The sequence below is a fragment of the Stegodyphus dumicola genome, chromosome 3, assembly GCF_044657685.1.
Source record: "Stegodyphus dumicola isolate Sdum_Otavi_A_Nest chromosome 3, ASM4465768v1".
In the NCBI taxonomy this organism is placed as follows: domain Eukaryota; kingdom Metazoa; phylum Arthropoda; class Arachnida; order Araneae; family Eresidae; genus Stegodyphus; species Stegodyphus dumicola.
The window spans coordinates 197,838,067-197,848,377 of record NC_140770.1 but is presented as its reverse complement, the minus strand read 5'-3'; positions in this window follow the sequence as shown (position 1 = coordinate 197,848,377).

Here is a 10,311-nt window from a genome sequence, read left to right as displayed (position 1 = left end):
AGCACTCGGGAGGATGAGTTTAGGAGGAAACTGGGTTATTACGGGATGTCCTGAGGATGTAGTAAGTAGGACTTTAAATCCTAATAACATCCCATACGCTGTCGATGGGACATGGATAGGATGTTTTTAGGATATAATGGGATGTGTTTAGGAGGTTAGTGGGATATCCCGGGAATAAGTAGGAGTTCATATCCTAATAACATCCCGCACGCTGTCAATGGGATTTAATTAGGATGTCCTGAGGATATCCCGGGATGTGACATTAAGCACTCGGGAGGAGGTGTTTAGGAGGTTCGCGGGATATTCTGGGATGTTCTGAGGATGTGCGCATATCCCGCGAGCAACATCCTCGGGATATCCCAAGGATGTTTTGGTGCTATGTGGATTATATACCGGTATTAAAAACGTATACATAATCTTCTTTTAATTATCAGTTTTGATTGAAATGCAGTAAATATAAAAAGTTCAGCATTGTAAGTCGTATATTTACTGATTTTTAATTTTTTTCTTTCCCTCCGTGTGAGAATAGTAATTTCTCCCACTACGCAGTTCGTCATCATCGCAACATTAATCTTAATTGCGGAACTGCACGTGTGTATATAAGCACCGGTCAGACAGGTTCCTCCCCTCCTTCGCCAGTGCCTCCTAGATATAAAGCCGTCGGACTGGTCTGTGACGTCACGAGCACTAGGCCGTATAATATGAAACGGCGGAACTTCCGATAGCGATTTCTCCGTGCATACGAGTATGAATTTGCGTTAAATAATGAACTCTCAGAATAATCCAGAAACTATATTTCCGCAATAAAAAATTTATTTTACTATCGGAATATCTTTGAACATTACAATGCAAGAGCAATAAAACTCATTAAAGATGCATTAAAATTTCATATGTAATGTAATAAGATTTGATACTTAGTCCAGCAAAACTTGATCTTGAATATCGAATTTGGCTTTATAAAACGATTAGTAGATGCTGAATTTTCAAATCATTCAATTAAAAATTAGTTCTGAAAACCAAAACTCCTCAATATCTTAAAAATTTCTGATATGTTGTTTTTATCTCATCTATAGACATAATATTATGTTTTCATAAAATCATATTCCTTGAAAATCAGAATTTAAAATTTCATCAAGGAAAATTTACATTTATTTGTCTTAAATATACTCTCAAATGTGTGGAAATTATAACATATATATATATATATGATATAATTAAATACTCTGGCTATGTTAAGAAAGGATTGGTGGACAGACTTCTTGATTTTCAAGTAGAGGATCATAAGGCAATTTTCTTCTAATGAGAATAAATTAACTTCCAAACTTAAATGTTGACAAATAGGATTTCTAGTTAACATATCAGCTTCAATATTAGTAGAACTATTTTCATATTTTATATCAAAATCATGCATAGATAATTTTAAAGACCATCTAAATAACCTACCTGTAAGATCTTTAATGTTCTTAAGCCAAACTAAAGCAGCGTGATCAGTGTGTACAGTAAAATAATTACTGAGTAAGTATTAATAAAATTTATCTGCATCACCAATACAAAACATTCTAATTCAGTAATTGCGTAATTTTGCTCATAAGACCTTAATTTTCTAGAATGAAAACCAATTTGGATGTAGGTTCCCATCCTGGTGCTTCCAACAGCTTCTTCAGATGCATCTACAAACACATAATTACATATGTAAGATATAATAAAATATGATGGCTATGTTAAGAAATAATTGGCGACCTTAAAATTGACTATCCTAAATTTTATTTTCTCCCCCCTCCCCAAGTTCATCTGTTCTCCCAAATTCAAGATCTTTCCAAATTATTCAATTATATTTCCGAATTTCTGGGTTTACGCATCCATATTTCTAACCCTGTGATTAAAATATCATGCATTTAAATATATACACATAGTACCTACTAAGTTTTCTCATCGTACAAACTTCTAATATATCACATATATATAATAATATACAAAGATTACTTAAAAGTAACATCCAAGCATACAGTTTATATTTTAAATGAAAAAATATTTTGATGTGAAAAACATTAATATAAATCTAAATTAATTGCTGGTATGTAATGGACAACTATTGCTGTTACCTATATAAAATAATACAGTACAACAAATGAAGTCTTTAAAATTATTTATTTATATAAAATATTTAAATACAATTTCATAATTTTTAATATTTTAATACAGAAACAAGAAATTAAATTACAAAAATAATAAAATTACACATATATTTACTAATGCATGTTTAGAGAGCAATTAAAATTAAAAAAGTGAAATGCACTAAAATTATTTTCAGGCCAAAAAATTATATTGGTACATTTCTAATACATTCTTTGTTTGTTATGCTTACATAGCAAGTGTTTTTAGTTTTCTTTTATCTGAATATTTAGAAAAGCTATCATTTTTGAGTTTACAATAATTGTTTAAAAGAGTATTTGTGCATGAGTATATAAGCAGTTGCATAATTTTACGTGACAAATGGTTTTTACAGGAAATAATTTTAATTTCCTTACACATAAGAATTTCTAATGTCATAGTGGATATTAAATTACGTTGGTTACATACTTGGAGGAAACTATTTTCATATTCAGGGCTTATGAGCTTCTGTATGACAATAAAATTATGCAGTATTACATTAATGACATCAGCAGATGGGTACTTTAACCCACCTCTATCACAATTATGAATATGTTTGAAATTGGGAGGAATTATTAGTGGTTTTTCAATAACTAAATTACCTCCACAGTCATCACATTTTAGCCTATTCATAACTGAGTGGCAACAATATCCAGCCAAGTATGCAATTAAAGGTAATTTATCAACCATAGTTTCAAGATCATTATCTGTGACATTAATATGCTTGAAATTATGAAAATATTTTACAATAGATTCATGGGAACTATCATTAATCAAATCAAAAGAGTTAGAAAAGTCATCGATAACAATTGTCCCTTTACTTTTCGATATCATAGTTAGATTTAATACAGAACATGCACGTAGTTTGTTTTCTACTTCAAAAACCTGTCGAAGTGATATATGATAATTTGTTCCAGCCATCCTGCGATATAAACTAAAACGATGTTCCAATTCATCTGTCTGAATTTTACCGGGAAAAAAATACGACATGTTGAGTTCACCTAGACAATACCTACACATTTCTATCATACACGTTGTTGTTAATATAAGAGCAGAAAGTGTCTCTTTTGTCAACCTACCCGTATCACTCTTCATTTCTTTCCATTTCATCAACCAATCAAGAAAATTATTTAAAAATACAAACTTCTTGTCTGATTCATTCCATACTAATGGTTTACAGAAGTCATCACATGAATGTACCCCCTTGTTTGGTGTTTTAACATTCATTATTGAAAACCACGACGAAAATATTTTAATATATGCAGATGTTTCGTGAAAATTTAACAAATTATGCTTTACTCCTAATTCTTTCAGGCCTTGTGATGTTTGATCGTTGAAAATTTGTAAAGCCAGTTTCACACTTTGACGTTCTAAATTTGTAGGCCACAGAGCTTTACGAGATATTGTATACCCATATTTTAACAAATTACCACTTTCAGCTTCATACATATTTTTTAAAGTAAGAAATGAAGAGGTACATACATTATTTGAAGACAAGTCAAAATTTGGAAAAAACATAGCTTGTTCAGGGTTTTTCTGGTTTAACCAGTTGTTACGAACACTTTTAATAATATGAACAGAATCAACTGCATAAAACAATGGACGAGTTGCATCAACAGGATGAGGAAATACAAAATTTGATAATGGATTATTAAACAGAGATATACATCTTCTATTAATGGAATTATTGTCACTAACAACAACAATTACTTTGAAACCTATTGCTTCAAGACCAACAATTATTTTTTTCAAAACAGTGAACAAAACTTCAGCTGTCATTTTCTTCGATGGTAATATATGGACAACATCTTTAAAGCAGCACAAAATACTCTGTATCATAAATACATGTGCACTAGAAGCTAAGTTATCAACTTCCTGGCCAATTCCAACAATATCTCCACTTTTGTAGTCAAGAAAAGGTCTGATGTGAATTTCATCTATCATTAATGAAACATATAATTCATGCTCTTTCAGATAGCAAGCTTTTTGCTTAGCATATGCCAAAAACAACATATCATCTGTTTCCTTTTGGGGATTTACATTTAATTTAGAACTTATTTTATGTATAGTACTTGGATGAGGCAAAATTAAATTACCAGATTGTAGGACGAATTTATATGCTTGGGGCGATAACAAATAAAACATAGAAGCTAAAATTAAGGTATTGGATGAATATTGACGATTTTGGGGCTTACATTTTACAAGAGAAAGTTGTTCAATCATGAACTCAAATAAAATTTTATCACCTTCATTTGTGAAATTTAAAGATTTCATGATTATAATTTCAATCGAATTCATTAAGTCTTTAGTTTCTAACATTTCAATATGATCAAGTATTTCATGAATTTCATTAATATTACTTACTTTTATAGGTAACTCATTATACTTACTACTGATATGAGTCAATAACTTATTTTGAAACGATACAGATAATAAAAGATCTGCAGTAATGTGGACTGCATAAAGCAATTTTGCACATCCATCAGTGCATTTTAAATTCAAAAACATCAAGATATTGTCTTTGTGCACAACGTTCCAAAATGTAGAAAATTTATATTGCATACAACAGGTTAAAAGTTCATTAAAGTCTGAAAATGTCCTCGATTTATAATACTCAGCAGCTGATAATTTACTATGAGCAATAGCTTTCATCATGAGGTTTGCTTCTCGTTCCATTTTTTTCTCATTCGGACTTTTTCTCGAACTACCAGCTTGTGAAGATAAATACGATGGACAGCCATCAAATATGCTAGGAAAAGCGCCTTCTTTTAGTTTTGGTCTCTGCAGTGAAGCTTTAATGATTTTCCCATTTTTTTCATCGAAAGCTGATGTTTCCCAGATGAGGTCATCAGGTTGAAAATGTTTATGGCACACCTATTAAGTAAAAGGAAGACATCATGTAACTAACTTCTTAAAACAACCAACTGTAAAGCAAGATTGAATCACTTTCCTTATAAATAAAAACATTCAAGCTTTGGCAATGCTTTGGGCAGGTTAAATTTTAAATGCATATATGCAAATTAAAATTTTCTTTCAAATATTTAAGGATCAGTTAACACTACATATAAAAAATCTGATCATGACAGCATACGACCTCCTGCCTCCTCTGCCTTATCTTGACCTATGGCTTATACAGCAAAGAGCTTCGAAGTATCATTAGCCCTTGATTGTTTGTAAATTAAATGTAATTTGTTGATTCATCAAATAGAAAACTATACACTGAAACCTATTTATACATGTTGGCGGGAGGTAAAAATTATAGCTTGCAGAAAGTTTCCATAGCAGACTAAGAATATTCTACCAACAATTTATTGAATCTTAATAAATTAATTAGGATTACACCTACCCGAGAATATGGAGTTGCTGAGAAGTCCTTCCTAGGTATATTTCTTAGCCACCTCTCTCTAAGAGCATCATTTTTGGGAAAGGAAAATGTATGCACCTTTTCAGTACCTTTATAATTTCCCCGACAACCAGTTACACAGCATTTAAATGGCATATTTTCTGTAAAAACTGTACAAAAATCAGCCTATACAATAAATCTAGTTAAATTAATACGTAATTATTAATTTAACTAGATTTATTGTATAGGTTTACTTTCAATTACATTTTTAAAAACTGTTAAGCTTTGTATAAATGATTAGGTTAAAAATTCGTAAAACAGTAATGAAATAATAAAAAAAACTTTTATAAAAGAAAATACGTAACATTAGATACTGCACACATAAAATTAAAACTTCGGTGATGCACTTAAACAAAATATATTAAGTAAATTCAGAAATAAGATTAATAATAATAATGGCTAATCAATACGGAGATAAACATAATAAGTATACGTGTGTTACTAATAATTAAGCAATTAATACTTAATTTAATTCAACATTAGTAATAGCAAGCGTTTATTTCAATGAACAAAATATAAAGTTACATTTCAATAAATACGAACTTACCAAGTATTTCTTCTCCCCGACAGCACGTGCTAACATTCCAGTCTACGTACACCGCAAAGCAATGGCTTCCCAATGAGATACATTCCGCAAGAGAAGAAGAGGAAGAATGACCTTGCTTGTTTGTATTAGCTATACATAAGTCACATGGTCTCTGAGGTCATCTGCATTGTTTGTTTACAAAAGGTATACATAAGTCACGTGATCAATGAGGTCATCGGAATGTATCTCATTGAGAATCCAAACCTCGAGAACATCACGTGGGCCTACTAACTTTGACGTCACACTTGTTTCTACAACCTGTCCATTGGCTTTATAATCTAGGAGGCACTGCCTTCGCCCGTGTCCTTCCCGCTCGCATGTTCCTAAAACGTACTCGCCCTACCCCCTGCAGTGACAATGCTGAATCACTATTGGCTGACCTACTTGCTACGTAAAAAAGTCACTTGTTTGATCACGTGACAAGCCGATTACATGGATTCTGAAGTGTTGTGAACCGCAGCTCAGCGGTAACGAGCGCGGGAAATAATCGCAGGCTTCTAGTGTAATTTGTAGTTTGCTGTATAAAACGTAATAAATTTTGTATGCATATACAGTTCTGAATTAATAATAAACCACTAAAAGGTACAGCTGGTAAAGAATATAGAACAGAAACCTCATCAGACATAACGCTTGAAGTATTTTATTTGGACGGCATAAGATATATTTACTAGGAAGACAAATTTCGGCAAACAAAATATATAATTATGCAAAAGAAATTTCGTTACCGGAGCATAAATGTATCTATTACTGTACTTTAGATTTTCAAATATCAGAGGTTGTGATATAATGTAAGAGAATTTTGATTTAACATTAGAGATTCAATTTTGAGGGAGTTGGAGCTTGGCATGAAGGGATTGTTTATTTATTCTATAATAAAACAAGATTGGTTTTGTATTTTTGAAAATTTTTGGCAGAAGAACAGTTTAATCTTTTAATATTTCATTGGTATGTTAATATTTTCTGGAACTAAAATTAAAAAATGGAGGACTTTTAATATTTGCAGTAATAACCGATATTTTGAAAAAGAATATTGTTTTCGATTATTTAAAAATATAGAGCAACTTCTGATGATGTCCGTCTTTTAAAAAGGTACAAAAAGGCAAACTAGAACACTACTTTGTTATTGTCACTAGTAATGTATCAAAAAAAATTGTTTCATTTTTGGATGTGGGTATTCAGTTGCATACTAATTTATGTGAATCACAGGAAAAACATAAGCAGCCAGGATTGTTGACTATAGAGAATGTGGATTATCGTTCTGTGATATCGCCCTTTGCACTAGTCGACATCCAACCGCTGTTAAGCGAATATGGCATGTATGAAATGCTGATGATTATACTGAACGGCATGCAGGATCTCATTGCCGTTCCATGATTAATACCCGAAAGGACAGGCATATTGTGAGGTCAGCCCTCCAAATTTACAACCACATCACAGACCATTAGTCAGAAAATGGGCATATTTGCAGCATGCCGAGTATCTGCTCGTACGGTGTGTTAACGTTGGCATCAGCATGGACTATCAGCACAGTGTCCATTACTTTAGCTTTCCTTGACCATGCAGCACAGAGAGAGATGGCTACTGTGGTGTGTCCAACAACAAAGCTGGATATAGGAGGGGCACAATGTCGTCTTTTCAGACGAGTTCCGTTTCTGTGTGCATTATTCTGATGGTCGTATAAGTGTCTAGAGGCTCCAAGGAGACCGCACATCGTCTGGTTGCATTCAGTATTGGCATAAGAACCCTAATGTGATGGTATAGGCAGCCTCTGAGCACATTGCACACACATCTTTAGTTTGGATCGATGGTAATTTGAATGCCAGATCGGTACATTTGTGACATCTTACATCCATGGGTTGTGCCCTATCTTTGAAGCCTGCCAAATGCAATCTTCCAACAGGATAATTCAAGACCACATGTTGCACATCGTGTTCTGACCTTCCTCTGTATGCAGTGTATTTGATTGCTGCCCTGGCTTGTATGGTCTCCAGATCTGTCACCCATTGAAAATGCCTGCTCATGGTTTGCTGAGGACTGGCCTAGCAACCCTCTCTATCTAATACGATTGATGAAGTGTGGCATAGACTTGAATCAGAATGGAATGAGATGCCGATTTCTGTCATTCAAGTGAAATTCTACTCAGTGCCTAACTGTATAAGGGCCGTTTTAGCTGCCAGGTGGAGCAGTTGTTTCGATTGATTTCGCTCCCTTGTAAACCCTCAAGCTGCTTACAAATTTAACCATTTTGTTTTCATGCCATACTATTTACGCACAACAAATATTTTTTTTTATTTGCTTTCCTTCATGCTATAGCAATTTTAATGGCTATTAGTGTATTATTGATTAACAGTTATCTAAGAGATTTCAGGAGTAAGTATTATAAAACTATTGCATATTTCTGTATAAAAAATTAATGATGCAGGACAGATAGCACCTAAAGACTTCATGCAGCCATCAATGGAGTTGACAACACATTCATATTAGATGATTTTCTTTTATACTTTTCCCAACCACCAGTAGATTGCAAATAAAAAAACAAAGTGACTTACAATTACAACATAGCCAAACTGTCCTGAAGTAAACATTAACAATATATACAAAGCCAAAATAATTATACTCGCATAATATGTGCATGACACTTTGTTACTAATAAATATCAGAGTGTCTTGGATCAAATTAATATTTGAAGAGATGAAAAGTTAAGTTTGACACTATCATAAGCAACTGCAGTTTTTCATTATCATAGTGGCAGGGATATCTTTGAAGATATAATTAATAGCATCATTACAACAAGGTAAAGTATAGTAAAACCACCCGCTACTAGACAGTTACAGGATTGCTATATATGTGTACAGTGGTTCTCTGTTTCGAAATCAGGAACTCTCTATTAATGAGGTATATCTGATAATGTGAAGTGTGCATTGCTGGAGGCTCGACTTACATTATCATCATGTTGGGAAAATATTTTGCATCATGACGTAATTTATGTGCATGATAAGATACATAAAACTGTTTTGAGTGATATCAGCTGTAAATTTAGAAAGACGGTACACTCCCATATTAAAGTGGCTTAGGCATTGTTTAAGATTACATAAAGCAGTCAAGTTGATTCGTGATGAATTACTAACTCTATCTCAGATTTTATTATACTTATGAAAGCTACAGATCATGTTTAATAAAAAGCACCAGAAATAATCACTGTCTTATTGACTAGCCATTTAGTCGCTCTCATACCATTTGCCATTGTGCATAATGATATAAAAGTAATGCCTTAGTAGCATTGCTCAGTCAACATCATGATATTCATGAAATTTTCTAAGGGATAAATCAAACAAAAATGTAAGCAAAAGTCTTCTAAAAGATTATCTTCCCTAGAAAATACCAGCCAGATTTAGACAAAAATACAGCATGTCTTCTGAGAAGAAAATAATTACTTACAAAATCATGTTTCCAACACTAATAAAGCACCTAATTATATATTAAAATTTCAAAAGATCTACACAGTTGATATTCAACTAAGTCTTGCATATCTATTATTTGGCTTCATAAAGTAATATGTTGTCTAAAATGAAGTAGTCATATAAAAACATATTAAAAACAATATATTTTTCTTAATGATGGTTATATAATATTTCTTAATAGAATGGTTTTTCTGAGTAAATGAATTAGAGTTTAAAACAATAAATATAATAGTGCTGTAATAAAGCTTCGTAGGTCTAAGGCTGGATTTCCTGCTAATTTGTACTTTAGATTTTTTTCTGCTTTGTGGAACTTTTCTCTCCTTCTTAACATCACGCTTTTAATGTACCTTTAAAAGCTAATTAATTAATTTTGACAAGTATTTTGTTTGAGAGATGCTCTCATGGAAGCTACTAAATGATATTTGTCTCATACCTGCTTTTCTGATTAGAAAATACATGAAAGACCAAGCCAGCCATGACCTGCCTGAGATCAGTATACAAATGTTTTGTGTCTTTAAATATGAAGCTAGGTTAAGTGATGTATGTTTAGTAAAACTCTTAATCTTTATAATAAAATATATCATACCTACATAAATATGTATCACAGAACATTTGCTTAGATACAGCTAGGATAACTTCTCTTGTTAATGTTATTTTGCACAGATTTTTTAATCAAAATTGTCTCTAAAGTAATGTGCTATAGATTTGTT